General features: G+C 31.9%; 1 long non-coding RNA gene across 1 annotated transcript; it reads right to left on the bottom strand.

Annotated features, from left to right (window-relative positions):
- Positions 1–3,716: 3,716 nt before the first annotated feature.
- LOC127722472 (uncharacterized) lies at positions 3,717–13,963 on the bottom strand. Its single transcript, XR_007991753.1, has 4 exons — positions 13,544–13,963; positions 10,788–10,867; positions 5,624–5,716; positions 3,717–4,089 (listed from the first exon to the last, which is right to left on the bottom strand). It is a non-coding gene; the product is annotated as an uncharacterized LOC127722472 (long non-coding RNA).
- Positions 13,964–21,819: the final 7,856 nt, after the last annotated feature.

Genomic DNA, 21,819 nt, shown 5'->3' on the forward strand with positions numbered 1-21,819 from the left:
GTAAATCCTTTTATGAGCTATTAAATCTTGTATGAAAAAATAAATGGGTGTTATGGGGCAAAATATTTTACCTTGTATTGTATGGAAAAACACCAAGGAGTCCGAATATTTGACACAAATGCCAAAACCTCACCTAAATCCTTAAACGTTGGATATTAGGTCTAATGCATATAATTTCTGAACAAGGCAAATAAAAGGTAATGGAGTTTTGAACAGATGTTCGGTCCTCTGTTATAAAATAACAAGCTTTTTCAAAGACTGTGATAAATTGATAGTATATACATAACGAAACTTAAAAAGAGAAAAAAAATGAAAGGTCCATGTCCTTGTTTTTGAGATATTATCAACTGAAAATTTGGCGGGAAATGATTCTCTCTAGTTTTTTCATAAATTTAACATTGGCATCTTTTTTCTTTCAAAAAAAATGAAAAAATAACAAGGATTTCATAAGATTTTTAAAAATGGCTTTTTAAACTGTTATGTAATAAATTAACGAAAAGAAAAGTAGGGGTTAGCGGGCAATTTTTTTTTATTGGCACTACATGGATAAAACTAGAGGGTTCCGAATATCTGACAAGAAGTCAAAAATAAGAGTAGCAAACATCCTTAACAACAACTGGCGAGATGTTCTATTCAAAGTTTAAACAACATTAATTAAATATTCAAGATTATCTTGTTAAAGGGTCTTTCGTTTGCGTTTGAGTGATTGGTAATGCTAAGGACAATTGAATTGTTGTTATGGTCATATACTGTATAGGTTAGATTGTGGAATAAATATTTACTATACAGACATTATAGACAACTGATTGATGTATTGACAAAAGCATTGTCATAAATTGTCAGAGTTTGTATGACAATAAGACGAAAATATGGATTCAGCTGCCACAAATGAAATTTGTATATTCTTTTTTGGAGATTGATAGAACTCAAACGGACTTTAATGTCTAGTGGATGTGGTAAGAGACAACCGAGAAAATCTGAGGACACTGGGAAAATTAAATTGATAGTATATGCAAAACACAATAAAAAAAATGTTAATTGCATAGTATAGAAAGGATCTATTCCTGCTGTAGTGTTTTCAACGATATTCAATAAGACATTTCATTGAATCAGTTCAGCTATTAGAAAACATTGGCAGCTAATCGAGCAAAACGGAAAAACAAAAATGCAGTTTATTAAATAACGAAATTTGAGAAAATATGAGAGGGATACCTGATGAGGATAAACCTTGGTCCATATTATGTTAACAGGAACGCTATATAACTAGAGGCTCTAAAGAGCCTATGTCGTTCACCTAGGTCTGTGTGCATCGTCAACAATGTGGACTACAAAATGTCTTTTTTTTTGGTTGATCTTATTTTGCTGATAATTTTTTCTGTGTACAGTTATTATCTATCTTGTTTAGTTTTTGCCCAACCCACTAAAAAGGGCATACAAATTGTCATTTAAGGGCAATTATTCCTTCAAAGAGTCTACTAACGATTTCGGCAAATTTTGATTTATTTGTAGATCTTATCTTGCTTATCATTTTTAGACTATTTTAATTGTCTATCCTTCTTTTATAGTTATCAAGATAATAGGCAAAAACGTAAAAATATTGGTAAAATTGTCATTAAAAAGCAAGAACTCCAATCAGGAGTCTACTTACCATTTCTGCTATGCTGACTAATTTGTAGATCTAGTCTTGCTGTTCATTTGTGCTATTTGTAGTGGCTATCTTTCATAATAGTTTTCAAGATAGAGGAAGAACGCTAAAAATGGGTAAAAATTGTCATAAAGTCGCAATAACTCCAAAAAGGAGTGAAAAAAAAAGATTTTGGCCAGGAGACTTATTTGTAGATCTCGACTGGCTGATAATATTTGCTTTTTTAATTTTCTATTTATCTATTTTAGCTTTTCAGATATTAGACAAAAATGCATAAAAATGCTAAAAATTATCATTAAAGGACAATAAATCCAATAAGGAGTCGTCTGATGATTTCGATTATTTTACAAATTTGTAGAGTTGATAATTTTTTGCTTTTGAAAGTTTCTATCTATCTGTTATAGTTTTTCAAATATTAGGCACAAACACGAAAAAATTATAAAAATCGTCATTAAAGGGCAATTACTCCAATAAGGAGTCGTCTGATGATTTGGATAATGTTACACTTATTTGCAGATCTTGTCTTGTTGATCATTTCGACATTAAAAGTTCTCTCTAACTATTATCATTTTCAAGATAATAGACAAAAAAGAAAAAAAACAAGTGAAACTGCGAGCTACTGCTCACTGATGATAACCCCGCCCAAATATGCATTTGTTGTTGAGTTATGAATCTGAAAACGCATCACACGGTATAGCTGACATATATAAACCCTGAAACCAAATTTCAGAAATCCTTATGATGTAGTTCCGGAGAAAGATGCGACGAGAAGTATTCATGGGACGGACGGACGGACTGACGGATGGACGGACGGACGGACAGACGAACGGACAGAGGTAAAACAGTATACCCCACTTTTTTAAAGCGGGGGTATAAAAATGGTAAACTACGTCATTCAAGGGCAATAACTCCTATGAGAAGTCGTCTGACAGTTTTGATGTAAAATGATAATAGGTAGATCTCATTATTCTGAACATTTCTGTCACCCGTCAGATTTTCTCTATGGATAGCGGTTTTCAAGATAATAGACAAAACTTGCATTTCACCCCGAAGTTCTATTTTTAGCCATGCCGGCCATGTTGGTTGGCAAGTGGGGTCATCGGACACATTTATTTAAACTACATATCCTTATAATAATTTTGGCTAAGTTTGGTTAAATTTGGCCCGATAGTTTCAGAGGAGGAGATTTTTGTAAAAAGTTAACGACGATGAAAAAAGATCACTTGGCCCTTTGGGCCAGTTGAGCTAAAAATAAGGAGATGTTGTATGATTGCGAATGAGACAACTATACACAAAAGTTCAAATGAAGTAGATTTCAGTAATTATACGCAACCGTACGGCCTTCAACATGAGAAAAAACCATACCGTATGGTCTGCTAAATAGGTTGCACTTTTTTAATACAGCTGTTTCACAAGCCACGCCTCTTTTGGGGAGATATATACTATTCATAGATATGTTAATTTGTTAACGTACTGGTTCCCAGATTTGATCTCTGTGTTTCATCTCATAGAGACATTACTTGAGAATGTTACCAGTATAGAAAAAAAATGGTAGCGCCTAAAATTTAATTCTTAGGAGGTTCAAAAGTGGAGGCATGAGTAGTATAGAATTTTAGTATAAGTTTAAACATTTAGAAGTTCAGGGCATATAAATGTTAAAAATATGCCGCGCAGCCCTATATTTTGACCTTTGAATAAAATAGTAGTGCATATCAACTTTCCGTTCTGGGATATAATTTTTCACGAAACTTCCTAGTAAAAGTGGCACAGTTTTAGCCGCAAAGGGAGTTCCTATGGGAAATTGCATTGTCTAAATTTACAGAATTGCAACCTAAAAGGCCCCGACATGAAAAATATGAAACAATTCAATAGAAAAAACTAACGACCTAGTTTATTAGAAAAACAATATAATAAAAATAGATATGATACATGAATCAACGACCACTAGAGCTAATGTTTACACTTGCACAGTCAGCAACACCAGCAGGACCATTTGGTTCACCAGATTTCCAGTTAGAATATGAAATTGAAATTCGCTATATATAAAAATAAGAAGATGTGGTATAAATTGTCAGGGACACTGACCCTAAATATGTTCAAGTGACGAGAAAAGAAACATAACAGGCCAATATCTAAAATACAATACATGAATTGTTAAAGAATATATTGTGTCTGTTTAACGAGTCAAACTTGCAAACTACCCTGTGATTTCAGCTTTCAAGTTTTTTACACACAACAGTATGGATTCCGTCGCATCTTATATCATCCCATTTACCAGAGCTAATGTACACACTTGCACAGTCAGCCACACCAGCAGGACCATTTGGTTCACCAGATTTCCAGTTAGAATATAAAATTGAGATTTGTGCTGCATGTGTGTCTTGCCATACAATATCGCCACCAGAATCACGAATCCCGGCTATCCAGAAAAATGTCCCTGATACCTATTGGATTATTATAATTAATTTATGACATGTTTTTAGTTTGATGAACTTGTTTCATTATTTTAGTCCTAAATTTTTTTTGTATGTTTGATTGATTAAATCAGCTGCTGTTGGCTAGTTTTGTTGCGCATCATCTCCTCTTCGTTAAGTTGACTTGAGATGACTGGTGTTAGGTTTTCGCTTTACGCTTTCTTACAGTTAATAGTTTTAGTTTTCCTATTTAGGTCTCAATCTTGCATGATATAAATGTTCTGCGGGTGTAAATCGGCTAGCCAATCATTTTTTATGTCATGTCTTCGGAGGTTTAAGATTTGACAGATTATTTAAAACAAAGGCGTACAATTAAAGCATAAATATGTATGTGCTACTGACTAGGATAAAATTGAAAAAAAAACAAATTTCCGTTGTTAGTCCTAGACAGCCAATTTTTGCATGTAATGTCCAATTAAATAAATAATAACTTTTGAATTGAAGCCAAAAGCGCTTCAATTTTAATCAGATACATTTACATGTATTTTAATGGAAACAAAATTGATTATAAAATATAACTTTTAATGATTTGAAGCAAATATATGAATGATATGATTTGTTCTGAATTCGAAAGTTATGATTACTACGGTAGTGGTTCTCGTTGGTTGCTGCCTGTTCTATTTTTCTCTTTGGAACAGTTTCAGATTTTGTCATTCCAAATTTTATAAGTTACTATGGGTAGGGTTTTGCTCATTGATAAACGTCGTACGGTGACCCGTAGTTGTTTACAGTTTTTTTTTGTCTGATTTATGATATTTATGATGTCATTTACTGAACTTATCTTTATATATATGGAACCCACACATTCTTTCAGAGTCTTATTTGCAAGTAATGTACTTCTTTACAATCCAGCTGAATTTATGGTCAAAGGGACATGATTTATATATTTTACTTATATGCAGCAAGATACGAACAGGATTAACTTTTGTATACACATAGGACCAACTCAAATGTTTTTGTTCGGTAGTAAGAACAATTGATTGGTGTCTGTTTGGATATCATAAATATTTTTAATACGCAGTGACGTCGGGTCAACAATGGAACGAAAAATCCGATTCCTGGTATTGAGAGACTGTCAAGCTCCCTTTAAGAGGCGGATTTTAAAATTTAATCATTGCAGGCAGGTGTGCCTTTTTATGAGACCATCTCTTACTGTTAAAATCAATCTTTTAGCCCTTCTTCCGGATCGACACAAATTTTTTATTGTTAAATTTGTTCTTAATCCGAATATAGATAGAAAAAAAGTATTAAAAATATACCGCACGAGGGGTTTAAATTCAAAAAGGGGAATTCCATAAAAAGTGACAAAATCAAATGTTATACTGTATCAAACAACCGAACGACTGCAAAAGAACTGTCATATTCCTGACTTGGTACATGTAGTTTTCGAAGAAAGAAAAGATAAAATTCATTTATTTCCAAAACTGAAGTAAGCAAACCAAAATAATCGTTCCTTCATGTTATTCGTCAGTAATCAATATTCGTATATAATGTTATGACTTACATATGATAATTCACCAACTGTAGAATAAATCCAATTATTCTCATCTTGATCATTGATTGTGAGCAACTGGCTACCACGTGTGGCACAGAATGACTAGAACATATAACATTATTATCAAATTGGTTTTGTCTGATGCATTTTCCATTGTTTACCTTTTTTCTTGAGACACACGTTGCAACTCTCTTTGGTAAGGTTAATTGTTTTTTCTCGGTAAGGTTACCCGTTATTTCTTGGTAAGGTTGACCGTTATTTCTTGGTAAGGTTGACCGTTTTTTCTTGGTAAGGTTGATCGTTATTTTTGGTAAGGTTGACCGTTATTTTTTGGTAAGGTTGGCCGTTATTTTTTGGTTAGGTTGACCGTTATTTCTTATTTTTCGAAACTTTTTTTGTGTTGATCATGTATATTCATGGATGTTTATGCATTTGGCTGCATTAATGTCGTTTCGGGACTACGTTTAGCCCAGATAGGCGTTCATTTTTTTTATCCTAACGTTATCTGCTGTAGGTCGTTCCAGAATTAATTGCGTTTGGTCTTGGGTTTATCTGGTGTACACTGTTCTAGAACTACGTTTGATTCTGAGCGTATCTAATATAAGCTTGTTGATGGAGTTGTTCCAGAAAAAAATGTTTCGTCCTGATGAAGGTGCTCGAGAATAACGTTTTGTGCGCATATGTTTTTCGAATACTAAGTACTCCTGTGTCGATGTCTGCTAGATCATATAACGTAATTTAAGATGTCTAAATTACAACAGTTTTTTAAGAAGGATGTAAAAGGCAAACGTTTGGTCCTGAGTGTACCTGTTGTAGGTTGTTCCACAAAAAATATTGGATCTAAGGGTATTTGTTGTGGATTGTTCCAGATAAAAGTGTTTGGTCCTGTGTGTATCTGTAGTAGGTTTTTCTAGAATAAATTTTAAGGTCTAAGGGTATCTGTTATAGGTTGTTCCAGATACAAATTTCACCTGAGCGTAACTGCTGTAGTTTGTTGGTTATTCCAGAAATACTGAGCATAACTGATTTTGGTTGATCCAGAATTACAATTGGTCCTGATGGTATCATATGTAGGTTGTTCCAGAATAAATTTTAAGGTCTAATGGTATCTGTTATAGGTTGTTCCAGATACAAATTTCACCTGAGCGTAACTGCTGTAGTTTGTTGGTTATTCCAGAAATACTGAGCATAACTGATTTTGGTTGATCCAGAATTACACTTGGTCCTGATGGTATCAGATATATGTTGTTCGAGAATTACGTTTCATTCTTAGCGTATTTGATGTACATCGTCTCAAAATAACATTTCCTCTGCATATCTGGTATATTGTAAATAGGTATTTTGACCAAAAAACAAATAGCAAGAAGATGAAGGATAAAAGACACAGAGTACCGATCTAAGATCATACATAATTACAAAAAGCTAGCTCAAAGCCCAATTTCAAATAATTAATAAACTACTTTTTCCTAGACTAAATTAACAGTACACCTTCAAAGGATTTAGTATACTAGTAAATACGATAGAAGTGGTAGTATGGGAAAGCATGACCATATGCAATGTAATAATAATCAGTATGTAGGGCCTTGAGTGTAATACCTAGATAAATTTTACTTATTACTTTGATTTTTAAGTGTTTAACTTTATTATTTATTTTTTATCACACTCCTGATTCAGTTCTTTCTTGAAACATGTATGAGGTTCATTTTGGTTCGCTCGATATTCTAAAATAACATTAGGTATGTTTTTCTGTTGGGGTTATTAAAATGAGCAGAGTGTAAATATGTTCATTTAATTTCGTCTAAGGTCAAATTATTCGTTATCAGTTCTTACTGGGCCAACATATGCATTTACAAAGTCTTTCTTCGTGAAATACGTGGCATGTATACAGAATAATCTCATCATAAATACCATGATTAAAATTGTGTACGCCAGACGCGCGTTTCGTTTACAGAAGAATGATCAGTAACGCCCGAATCAAAAATGCAAAACATGCCTCATAAAGTACGAAGTTGAAGAGCATTGAAATCCTTCTTTTGTGTTTTATAACGGAAGTGCGTATACGTTTGTATACTGGGAGCATAAATCACCTGACTAAAGTTTTCGTCCATTTATTTCCCCTGGGAAACTAAAAGATATCCTGTGCAAAATATCAGAAATACTTACGCGTAATATAGTACCTTTAATTTTCTAATTCCCTATGAAACTTTTCGTGAATACCAGTTGAATCTGTATAGTTTCCCCAGGAAAATATTTTTGTTGTCTGTTTTGTTTTATGAAACTTAATCATTTCCCTAAAAACATATATTCTTTTTGGCTATTCTTTTTCATAAAAAAAATAATCCTATATGAGATATTCCTTTTTGTAGCACTGATTGTCTGTATAATCCTCGGAAATTAAACTTGTGTAGCACTGATTGTCCGTGTAATCCTCGGAAAATAAACTTGTAAAGTTAAGATGATTTCAATAAGTAAAATTGAATCATGTTCAGAAATCTATGCATTTTTCTCACATTGTATATGGCGGAAATTCGAGTTTCTATTGCTTCCCTCACAAATCACGTTCACTTTGGAAATCATTAATTTTCTTAAAAACAAGGAAGTAGTTTATTTGTGTATATTTTTCAACAGTTTCTATAACCTAATTCCATATAAAGAAGGAGATGTGATATGATTGTCAATGAAACAACTAGTTCGTTATAATATTAAGTTGTTTGTATCCCTCTGATATGATGAATTATTCCGTAAGAGTCGGCTTAATTTCAGTAGCAGTGCTGAATCAGGATTTGAACTCTTTGCTTTGTAGTTTTTATATATTTTATTTCATCACAATCACATTTGATTGTTTTTTACCCCGGAAAAATTTATTGCTATATTTTTTCTTGGATACTTTTCCATTAACTCTTACAAAAACCCCAAAGCAAGATACTATTGTTTACAGTTGTCAGCAATGTTAAGACTCAAAAAGATCATACTTCTTGCATATCATACTATTATAACGTTTGTTAGTAACTCCTAAAATGAAATATTAAAACAGTAGCATATAATTGATTTTCATTACTAGAACTAAATCATGTTGGTAAAACTCTGGACCTGCTCAACACTATATATGGATAACAATTGAATATTTATTTTTTCTCATGGAAACATTTCTGTTGTATGTTTCCCAGTGAAACTATTCATGGATAACAATCAAATTTGTATTGTTTCCCAAGGAACTGTTTTTTGTTGTCTGTTTCTTAAACAATAGGGTATTCTTGTTTGTAATTTTCTTCAACTGTTATCCATATTTGATGTGGGAAAGATGTAGAGATTTATCAATATAATAAGTACTACTGATACAACTCAACTATAAGCTTCTAGTTTAAAATGGTACCTTACACTACAGGGAGATAACTCTGTAAAAATCAGCTAAACGTTTTAATCACGTTGTATTGTTAAGGAAATATTAAGCTTCTCAATGATCAAAATCAGTGTTTGTCAAACTGCTATATAACCAATGAAATTTTTCTGATAAAGTGGTTGGTTCAAATTTTTTGAAATTTTTATATTTTTGTCAAAGGGTCAAAGGAAACATTTTGTCAAAATTTTATGAAAATTAAACGAGCCAAATTAATATTAGTCAAGGTGTTGGGTACCACCTTAATATGACATTTTAGAGGACAATTACAAACAAATATTATATAAAGAGCTGATTCGAGAAGACGATATTTTCTTTGGTCTTGCCATTTATGAAAAATGTATACATTAGAGTGTAACAGTTGGAGAAAATTGCAAACAGGTCCTTGGGAAACAATACAAATTCGATTATTATCCATGAATTATTTCTACAGGAAACAGAACCAAAAGTTTTTTTATGGGAAACAATACATATTCAATTGATATCCATATATTGTGTAGAACAGATCCGGAGATTTACATGATTAAGTACCAGTAATGGAAATAAATTATATGCTACTGTTTGTTTCTTTTTTTTTTGTGGTGAGTACTTATGTATTAAGAAGCATGATGCATGTGGTAATTAACTAATATACATAATATGCACAGACATAGATTCAAATATCGATTACAATAAAAATATTGGTTTTCTTTCTGTAAAAATAACATATTGTTCACTACGTTCTTTCTAAAATACAATAAGATTATTATATATGGAATCGAAAACACCTTTAGTATAGAGCAGTAGAACTAAGTATATCTTCTTATATTTTTTCGATAAAAAAAATTATGCTACTGTTTTAATATTTCATTTTAGAGGATACTTACAAACAATACTATATTATGAGATGCCTTGGTTCAAGAAGTATAATTTTGTTTAGCCTTTACATTAATAGCAACTATAAACAATAGAGTATCTTGTTTTGGGTTTTTTGTAAGAGTTAATGGAAAATTATCCAAGAAAAAATGTAGCAATAAACATTATCTGGGTAAATAATAAATTAAATGTGATTGTTATTCAGTTAAAATATATAAAAACTACAAAGAGTTCAAATTATGATTTTGCACAATGTAGCACTGATACCGGAATTCAGCTGACTCCATCGGAATAGTTCATCATATCAGTGGGATACAAAAAAAACTGAATATTATAATGAACTAAATATAAGCAATAAACACTTTTGAAAAATATACAAATGTAACCTACTATGTTGAGAAAATTAATAATTTCTAAGGGGAACGTGTTTTGATTGGGAAACAATAGAAATTCGACTTTTCTCCATATACATTGTACAATGTAAGAAAAATGCATAGATTTCTAAACATGATGCAATATTACTTATTGAAATCATCTTAACTTTACCAGTTTAATTTCAGAGGATTACACAAACAATCAATTAGATTTGGAAGTGGTGATACAAAAAGGAATTTCTCATATAGCACAATTTTCGTAAAAAAGAATAGCAAAAAAATGGGTTTATTTTTATGAAAATGAATAATTTCAATACAAAACAGACAATAATAGTATTTCTCTGGTATGCATATTCAACTGATATTTTCAGGGAAATAGAAAGTAAACTGGTACTATTTTACACGTAAGTATTTTCGATATTTGCACCAAAAATCTTATAGTTTTCGAGGGAAATATTTCTTATATGGTTTCACTGGGAAATAAATTCACGACAACTTTAGTCAGCTGCGATAATAAATACTTCATTGAAATTAACTCGATTAATACCTGAGCAGCTGGCCATGTCATTTTGTCAGTCGGAACATAATAACAACTATTTCCATGTTGCAACCATCCACACTCACAGCCTACAACAATTAATTATAAGATAAATAATTAGACTGGCAATCCTAGTGTACAGATAAATCAGAATTGTTTAGAACTGCCAGGGTTAAGCTAAAATGTGATAAATACGTGTTTAAATGATAGACCTGCGCTCTGTGCGACAACTCTTTAAATCAGAAAGTGCTTATAATATAGTCGGTTCCATCGATGATGTAGCGCAGTCATGTGAAACATAATTTTGATAATCGGTGTAACTGAATATCATAGTATAGAGTGCTGCAATAACAATATTGTTCTTTTTTTTCTAGAAAATATTTTAAAACATAGCAGTGATTTTAAGAGTGCGTCCAATAACCTAAGTTTGAACACCGGTTTACCGTTGTCACCTTCGTCTACCTCCGTAAAAGAAAGTTATATGTCTATTTGCAGTTCATTTTTTGGCATATATTTAAATGTTTCTTTGGGAGAGGAAAAAAAAAAACACTTTTCACACGTTCACTTTATTTTAGGTCGATAGGGGATCTAATGTAAAAACAAAAAGGTTGTTTTTTTCATACTTTGCCAAATGAAATTTATAGCTTACAATTTTCAAAAATTTTATAAAAAGTATAGGTCACTGAGTTTTTTCAAGCTACATTTTGTGCAAAGTTGCCAAATTTTGTAAATATTATACACGGCAAAACCATTTAATGTGTATAGAAAACTAAACTATAGCATTTATCATAAAATATGAGACGATAGCTCTCATGATGAGCTTTTAGAAAATAAAAAGAGTCACGAAACTAGTTTTTCTGCTACATAATAAAATGGATAAATTTACTGTGCATCCCTTTATAAAATTAGATTTACTGAGTTATCTCCTCGTAAATTGCTCAGTTGATTTGTTAAAATCAAACAAAGAATGATTTGTGTATGTAAGAAAAATCGTTGTTATAAGATTAATAACACACTGTTTTTTTCTTTATTTAGATGAAAATTCACACAAATAAATTGCATTCCTCTTTCAATATTCGCATATTTAGTTTAAAATCTAGATCGCTCTTTCTTCTTTTTTACAATCTAATGGAAAACACACGAACTAATTTAAACACATTATATTTGCTATAACGTACAACAAATGGGATCAGACTTCCCTTTCTTATTCAAATAAAACTAACTTATCTTCTTAAACAATTACATGATGCAGAAAGAAAGATAACTAACTACAAAAGGTTAACGTTTTTTGATAAATCTTAGATTTCTTTAATCAAGAACATATTTTTGCGTAAAGGTTAAATTAACGTTTCAATTAAGAAAAACAAACATCTGAAGACGAAACAAAAAGTAATTCATCCAAAAGATTGATATTATTTGTGCATAAAAAGGGGTGGGTGGGGGTGGGGGAGATGGGATTGGATGATAAATTTAAAGAATGTGATACATTTTAAAGTTAATTTCCTAGTGGAAAGGGCAGCTTTAAATTACTTGGTCCAAAGGAACATACATTTGGTACTTTTCAACGAAACAGGATGCCCTACTTATGTATTATGTGCATCGATTTGTTAGGATTTTAAATAGTACAGAGTTTCGTGAACAACTGATAAAGCATAAAAATTAGAAGTTGCGTCTACCAAATTTATAAAACTTTTTGTATAACATGTGAACAGAAAAGTTTACTCAATTCTGAAAGAACATACCAGAAAGTAGTACATATTACCTTAGTGCTGCTGATACCAGAATCTTGTTTTAAAAATTTGTAAAGCGACAAAGAAAATTTTCCTCCTTAAACATCGACATATACATGCATAAAATTTACTTATGAAAATACAAGGAATGTATCAAAGAGACAACAACTCGACCAAAGAGCAGAAAACAGCCCAAGGCCACCAACGGGTCTTCAACACAGCGAGAAAATCCAGCACCCGGAGGCGGGCTTCAACTTGCCTCTAAACAAAAAGGTGTACTAGTTCAGTGAAAATGGACGTCACACTAAACTCCGAAACATATAAATGAACCAAAATTTAAAAAAAAAGACTAACAAAGGCAAGAGTCTCCTGACTTGGGACAGGCGCAAAAAATGCGGCGGGGTTAAACATGTTTTGTGAGATATCAACCCTCTCTATACTTCTATCCAATGTAGAATAAACAAACACACAGTAAAACTCAGTTTACAAGAAGTCCGAGTCCGATGTCAGAATAGGTAACAGAAGAAACTAAGCAAAATGACAATGATACATAAATTAACAAAGGACTACTAGCAGTTACTGACATGCCAGCTCCAAACTGATTGAAAGATTATGTCTTCATCATATAAAAATCAAGCACAATCCCTCCCGTTAGGGATTTAGTATCATACCATCATAAAATATATGAGAAGAACATAACCCGTAATAACGGTTTTTAGAATAAATGTGTTTATTTCCGATGCAAAGACCCTATGAGTGAATCAATATTTATTCCAAAAATGCCATCTTTAATGACCTGACAACAGTATCGTAACTATATTCCTTCTGTTTAAAGGTTTGGTTAGCTTTTGAGGTGAATGACGACATTTTTGTGCTTTGTATAGAATATTACCATAAAAGATTGGATTTGAAATACCTGAACGTATACGATGTCTGCATGTTGATTATTATTTACGAATGATGTACTTGTACCGATGATAAAATTTAGTAACTGTTTTGACAAGTTTGTGACATCGAAAACCCTGGTATACTTACCGATCTTCTCTTTTGCCATCACATGCCACCCAACAGTTGATGTTGTAGGCAAGCAACAACTTCCAGAAACATCAACAATGCAGTCTGAATTAACAGTATCATAAGCAGCCATGCAACAGTCATTTCTTGATGAACATAGTACGGAGCAAGCCAATTTCGATATACCATTTACAGCCACATTTGATGTCGTTGTTGTTCTCTTTCCTTCAATGACTTTATAAATGGCGTATTGCAAATTGAAGTCTGAATGTCCATTACAAACTATTATAACTGTCAATATATAGTGAAGTGTATAAATCATTACTGAAATACCGATTATCACTTGTCAATAGTTATTCTTGTGATTCCTAATCTAAAAATGACTGATATGATTACACATTAGAGAAATAGGTTGTTTTTGTATATCAAGAAATGTTGATATAGCTGTCTTAATTGGCTCTGACTAGTTATCTATGTACATAAAATGAAACAAATGTTCCCCAACGTATACATTGATAAGAGTCACGCATGTCTATTTGATTTGATAATTGTCTATTGATCCTTATTAAGTTCAATAATTTCAAAATAAATTGTAGAAATACATTTGGGATTTACAGTTACCTACAAGTTCAGGTATTGGATATAGATAAAAGTCATTCAGAGCGTTTAAAATTTGCAATTATATGAGAACAATGATGATTTCACAAAATAAAACGATTCAGGAAAATCGACATTTTCAAGAAATTTGATCTGCATATATATTTTACAGTGAATTTGTATAATCAATGAGTTATTATATATGATCCCAGCAAATGACTAGTATTTTAAATAATCACTGAAAATTTTAAGAATTATTTTACAAATTCCTTAATATCATTTCAGGAAATATCAATAATACAAGGATCCTTTGTTTGATAAAACTAAATCAAATATAGACAAAAAATCAATTTTGTTAGTGATATGCTATTTAACTGTGTTGAACCCCATTAACTTATAAACAAAAAAGTGTTAAAAATTTAAATTAATAATACCATTTTAATGATAATGATACCTGCACATGCATGTAATGAATTGCATTGTTTGCCCAAAACAGCATCACACGCGCATTCATGTTCTAAATGTAAATGCACAGCGCTTGTAATTTGCTGTAAAACAAATGGCGACGAAGGTTATTGAACATCTGTTTTATGTTTTCTATGTTCCAATGAACAAGGAATTCAAACTTTAATAGCAAACTAATGCAACTAAACGTACACAAAAACAGAACGCATGCTTGACAGATTGAACACAATTTTGGAGGAGGCATACATTGGCTATAATGTTTTGATACCGATTCTACATGGTGATTGCGGAAAAGAAGACTTCAAAAAATATAATGACCATTGTTTATGAAGGGGCTAAAAAGGATATTGACTGGCTTACTAAACATCGAATTGTGCTCGGATCCCATACATGAAATGAATTTGAGGTGGCTGATTCACTTATTTGGCACCTTCAGATGTTTCTAATGAACACTTTTTTTTATCTCCAACATGCAGTAAAATCAGACTAAATATGCGAAGGACAAGGTTTTTTAAAGCGGATATTGTTGCAAAAAAAAAAAAAAGGAAGAAAACATCAAAGAATGAAAATGGCTGACTGGTAAATATGAAATAGTAGATGTCTCCCAAATTTACAATGTAGTTTTTAAAAAAAAAATTTGTATTAGAACATTTTTATATTCATGTTTCTAAAGATGCTCAAATAAGATTTTATAGAATCAATTATCGATAATTGTATTCATTGTCTCTTCATTCCAGTAATTATGTATAATCCCTGACATTATTTCTAGTGATTATGCATAATTCCTAAAAGAGTTGATTATTAATTGTTTTTCATTTTGTTATGTCGAGGCCTTTTATAGATACGGTGTGGAACAGTAATCCAAATAAACGGCCCTGTAAAGGTGTATTTTCTAAAACTTAAATTGTTTGAGTAAATCTATTGTGTATGTATTGCTAAATACATAATTTTTGAAAGTATGAGAGAAATTGCATAGCTTCATGTTTATAAATACATTAGCTTGAAATAGGAATAGATTTCCTTTTAGTCAACTTTTTTAGAAATATGTCGCCTTTTCTACTTTTTTTCTTGATTTTATATGGGGCGCCGACCCTCGCCCATTGAAATTGTGGTTGACAGTAAAGAATAAGGTATACAAAGAATATTTCAGTAAAAGTATTTGTGGGCTAGGGGAGGGGTGACTGTCAGAAATTTTGAAAATTCTGAAAAAAAATCAGGTTTTATCGAAATTCTCCTGAATTTATGTTGTCACAAATACATCACTAATGACGCAATTGGAAAAACTCTTTTCAAACTAAAACAATAAGAAATATTATCATATATTTTCATCAAATTCTACCAACATAGTCGCATTAAAAAAAATTCTGATTTGTAGGGCTAAAATTATGAGTTAGTGAACCTACTCTTATAATTGCTGTATTTTATAGTAATGAAATATGTGGTTAAATATCAGATGAATTTATGGTATTTGCAGTAAATGAATGGATTCACGTGAGAAAGAGCAAATTGTGTCTTATAATTTCATAAGTTTACTTACTGATGGGAACTTGCAAGACCGAAAATTTCAAAAGTGTTTGACGATGTATAGAATATACACAATATGACAACTATATTTGTTATGGGATCCCTACAAGGTCATTGATTAGTGATCAAGGTCAGGTTTCGCGGTGACGTCCACATCTCAGATACAATAATCAATGGATTAACTATATTTTGTTTATCGAATGATTGCAAGGTGAACATGACCGTGTGGTAGTGTTAATCTGACCTTCAACTCATTTTTATGGTCCATACATCATTGTCTAAAAAATAATCGTTCCTTGCAGTGTTTGAAAGACATTTTTTGCTGTAACAATCCGTATGTCACAACCTTGCCCCTTTCTATAATTAACAAAGCTTAGAGCAGCTCGTTTGGCGTATTTTCATTATTGACGATCAATTTTGATTTAATCGTAAGATTTTGGGGAACAATTATCAAGTGTAATATCACATTCAGAGTCAGACCGAAAATAATTTTTCTTTTCTTTTGTCTTTAATTGTAGGTTGTTTTGACTCATAAAATATGGCCAATGTGTCTACAGAATGTTTGATTTCATAAAATAATCATGACCTGCCGAAAAGTAAGATCCAAACAATTTGTTCTTATTATAAAAAGGGGAATTGATTGGAAAATAATCAACAATTTTTTTTTTGGTCTGTTAAAAAACTGATCACACATAGGTTCAAAAGTATAAAATTACCATTATCGAATGCAGGAGAATATGATATAGGGTTTATAGAATGAGAGAATAATACATCCAAAATATGAGAAAACAAACAATGGGCCCAAAATATTCAGAAATGCATATAAATGGGCCTAAAATGAAGAATACAGAAAAAGTGTGTTAAAAATGAGTTTAATGAACACAAAATTCAAAAAAATGTATCACATAGCCTAAATATAATACAATACCAAAACGTAGACAATCAAACAAACCTTCATACAGTACGAAAACATTTCACATTGTTTAATATAAAGCTTTTCAATGTAATATGAATTCGGCAATAACTGTGTAATTTACACAATTTCTGCATAACATAGATTACATGATTTTATCATTATTCTATTTAAGAGGGTCTGGATTTTTATTTTTTATTCTTTATTCTTTATATTTGAACACCCACTTGTTCTCTGTTCAATATTTTTATATTCATTTTCCCCCATTATCATCTATTCTGTAAACCCCATCCAGGCCCTTATTTGAATCAAGATTTTTTTTTACATAAAAAATGTTCAATGAATTTTAACAATAGTTATACATGATTGTCTACGTTTCGGCCTGTTTGAACAATCAATTTGTTGTCTGTCTTAAATTAAAAATGGATTGCAAGAACGAAACATATGAAAGCCGTTAGCAAACGTTAATTTTCTGGATCGAATTAAGTCTTTCGGCAATCGAATTGTAACTCATCAACTGGGTCAACAAATTGATCGATCCGAACTTTTTTTTTAATTTTATTTTTATATTATTTCTTTTACTTTTTATGAAATGTATAGAGTTTTTCTTTTGATTTTTCAATCAACTGTTTGAACATATACTCATTTTGCTAACTCCAATTATCATAGCAGTAACATATTCCCAGCTCCGTCGAACGGCGTTTACATATCTCAGCTAATACAATATTTCGCGCATGTTCACACTATACGGACTTCGTTATCAGGCGTGTGCTCTTTGAAACAAAACTGATCCGACAGAGTCATATGGCAGAACGTCTGAAATCTACACTATATAAATTTTATGGTAGCCATCACGAATTTGCAGGAGAGGCGTACCCTGTCGACATAAATTATTTGGTGTATTTTGGAGTTCATGGGATTCTCTTAGCTTTTGTTGGTGATTTTGTCTCTTCTAAATCAATTTTTGGAATTGAATATCGCTTAGCAACTGGTGCCTTATCTAAGAAACAGAGGTATTGTTTATAAATCTTACTGTTTAGAATTCATTTAAAATGAGATCATACCGTTCTATCCAATACTATACATCTGCTAGTATAAATTTTGAAAGAAACTTCCAACGTATTTATGTCATAAAGTGTATAATTCTTGAAACATATCAGTTGTTTGCTTTAAAGCCTTTACGTCGTTGTCGGTGCTATTTAACTGTTTATATAAAGCAACAACATCTTGCTGTCTTGCAGTTTCATGGCTAGTTAACATAGCTATTTAGTATTTAGCGATCGTATTCGCTGCTCAAGTGCTTAAATGGACTGTGACTGATTAATACTTTTAAAATTTTGAAGTTCCGTTATCTGTTCCTTCAAATGAAATGTGTTTTTTTTACTAAATTAAGTTCCACCATCTGTGCAATAAAATAAGACTGCATTGAAGCGTATCTACGCGTGAGGACACTTAGGTTAGCAGTAATAATGACATTTTCTACTTTTAAATTGGTATTTTGTGTTTTCAAATCTCAGAAGTCTTTTTCATTGATTGTTTCGGTCGGCTTATCAAAATAGATTCGTTATTTCAATCCTATTTCTTCTTGTTGGAGTTGCATTACAGCTTGCTCTAACTGATGACGGATTTGTTTTGCCTCGGACAAAAGTTGCATGAATAACAGTGACAAAATTTCGGTCAGAAAGAGATGACTGTTCAAGAAATGTTGATTTTGTACTAGTATCTAACAAAAATGCTAAACAAATTCCAAGTAGAAAAACTATAAAAAAAATAATACACATTTCATCTTGTTTTTACTACTGTTATTTGGGGTTGACATTGATGTTTTATACAGACTATATATTTATACATATCTATCAATATTGGACACCAATAAAAATATGGCAAAGGTTATCAATAGTGTACTTCAGATAATCGGAGTTTCGATATCTATTTTTTTACTCGGGGTCTTCATTCTATTTTGCAAACAGGACAGAGTAGACAAAAAAATAATTATGATATTAATGCTTCTGTGAGCAAAATAATACAAATGGCATCATGCTGTCACGAAACTACCTAAAACTTGTCTTTTTTATATATAAAGCCTATTTTTAATTTATTCGGTTGATGTGAAGGATACTTTTAACATAGTTCGTTATTCACCGTCTGAAGCGGGATTAATTTTATCATGAATTGCGAGCGCACACAAATAAGTAACAATGTATTTGAACATGCCGGCTATATAAATACAAACACTTTTATATATTGTTGCCTCGTGGTATTGTGCGCGCTTCGATCTCCAACCGGCTTATACCTGAAAATTGGTATTTACTACTCCGTCGTTAAGCACGCGACATCTAGGAGTAAACGCTATATAAATAACACACAGATAAGAGGGTGATAGTGCAAATTGTTACCCCAAGAAATAATTGTCAACTGAGTCGAAGCCGAGGTTGACAATGTTCTTTCGAGGGGTACCCATCTGCTCTATCACCCTCTCAGCTATGTGTTATTCAATTTATTATATTGACTGTTCTATCATTATTGTCTTTTATTGTTAAATTTAAAATTGAAAGTTCTTAACTATGACGTCACGTACAAAATAACTTTACAGTTATTAGAAAACAACAGAAGTGGAGCAAAATGAATTTTTTATTTTGACAGTCTGAAAAAGTTCTGAGGCCAAAGCGTATAACTTGGTCATTGTCTTTAATTTATCGATGTAAATTCAATTCATTGTCCTTAAAATTATCGATTTTTCATTGGTCTGCACGAAAGCATGACATTAAAAAAAAATGCCTCCCGCTGAGCCATGGAATACAGTAAATTGTTTCCCTCGTATTAGCTAATCAAACTCTTGCATTTTAACTTGAAGTATAATACAAATAATTTCTTTACACAGTTTCAAAAATTTTCATTGTCCAGGTTTTTCATAGAAACAATTAAATTTCTTTTCGTGAAATACTTGAAGTTATGTGGCACTGGGAGCAGTTTCAATAGTTAAGTGAGCAAACTAAAACAATCGTTTTTTATTTCACCCTCTCCCTTATTTATCAGTTTAATTTTGATTTGTTAGTTAAGTATGTGCTTGTCCTAAGTCAGGACCATGTTATTAAGAGGCTGTCGTTGGTTGCTGTTTCTCGTTTGAATTGTTTTACGTTGTTTCATTTCGGGGCCTTTTATACCTTACTATACGATATTTTTTTTTTTCATTTTGAAGGCTGTAAGGTGATGTATATTTGCTTACATCTACGTCATTTGCTTGATTGTTGTCTCATTTCAATCATACCACACCTGTTTATTTCCATATTAATTAGTTATACTATTTCGATACATGAAATCACAATTGTGTATTTACTATATTCTAAAGATCGTCAATCATGTTGGATGCTTATTTACTGCTGTAGAGTTCCTATGCACAAGTAAACCTGCAAACGTATATGACAGAGTTGGCAATTTCGTATCTCAATACATTCTTTCACTGCAGAAAAATAAATTCATTTGAGATTTTACCATATGTTTCTTTACTATACAGCAGTTTTATAAATTTAGGAACGCAAACATATCCTCTACCATTGTCTGATCTACCCTTTACAAGACAATTGTCATGAATTAACAGGCACTGAACATCTTCTCTGCATTACCCGTTCTGAATCACACAACATGAAAATAAGGATATGTGATATGATTCCCAGATGACGTTGAATGAATTCATTTCTACGAAACCTTAACGAAGTATCAAATGCATGTCTTTATTAACCTTTATTTTGTTAATTGAAGGATTTAGTTTTTGAATTCAAGGCACAACATCTTCATATATGTTCAATTTGCGGAGCTGGTAGTAGTATACATTTGAGAGACCTATTCAAAGAATCGTTATTCAAGGATTTGAAGTGTTTTCTCTTTCCATCTAAGAATGATATGATGTTAGTGCTGATGCAGGGGCAAATTTCTATATTAATTCTCTTTTCCATTGGTGTTTAGGCAACTCTCCTTGGTTTTCCATCTCGAACAACAAAATCTTGTATCAAGCGCAAACAAAAGAGAGGCGAAAGATACCAAAGGTAAATTCAAACTCATCAGTCGAAAATAAATGACAACGCCATGGCTAAAAAAGAAAAAGACCAACAGACAAAATACAGTACAAAAAACACAACATAGAAAACTATAGACTGATCACATGTACCCCTTCAAATACTGGGGTTGATTTCAGGTTCTCTGGAAGGGTAAGCAGATCCTGCGCCACATGTGGCACCCGTCGTGTTACTCATATAAGTACAAACCCGGTGATAAGTCTAATTCGGTAGGTCACATTCGGGGAAAAGGGGACGGGATTGTAGTTACGACAATAGGAACATATCCGTCGTCATCTGTGAAACAGATATTCCATAACGGTAAACCAACTCGTGATGACGTCCGCAAATTTTAAGAAGGGATGATTTCAACTTAACCACTTGGAACTTTTGGTTTAATAGCTTCCTTGTGAGCAGCAACCTACTATCAAGGAAATCATGATGGGAAATAAAAAAAGCCCTAGACTATCGTATCAACTGGGAGATGTAAACTCCGTCTGCAGAGGCTCCTGGAATGTTGTTACGTAGAAATGGAAAGTTCACAACTGGGAAGCTGAAATAATCTCTTTGTCGTTAAGTTTTGTTTTCAACCGACCCTTATTGTCAATTTCTAGATGTAAGTAAAGATATGAGGCAGACTTTACTGTATATGTTGTATCCAGTAAGTTCGAATGGGAATGATGCGTTCAACATTTTCACCAAATTTTGAATTAATAAGTGAGAGAACATCATCTATATAGCGGAAA

Source organism: Mytilus californianus, unplaced genomic scaffold (assembly GCF_021869535.1).
Source record: "Mytilus californianus isolate M0D057914Y unplaced genomic scaffold, xbMytCali1.0.p SCAF_12, whole genome shotgun sequence".
Taxonomy (NCBI): domain Eukaryota; kingdom Metazoa; phylum Mollusca; class Bivalvia; order Mytilida; family Mytilidae; genus Mytilus; species Mytilus californianus.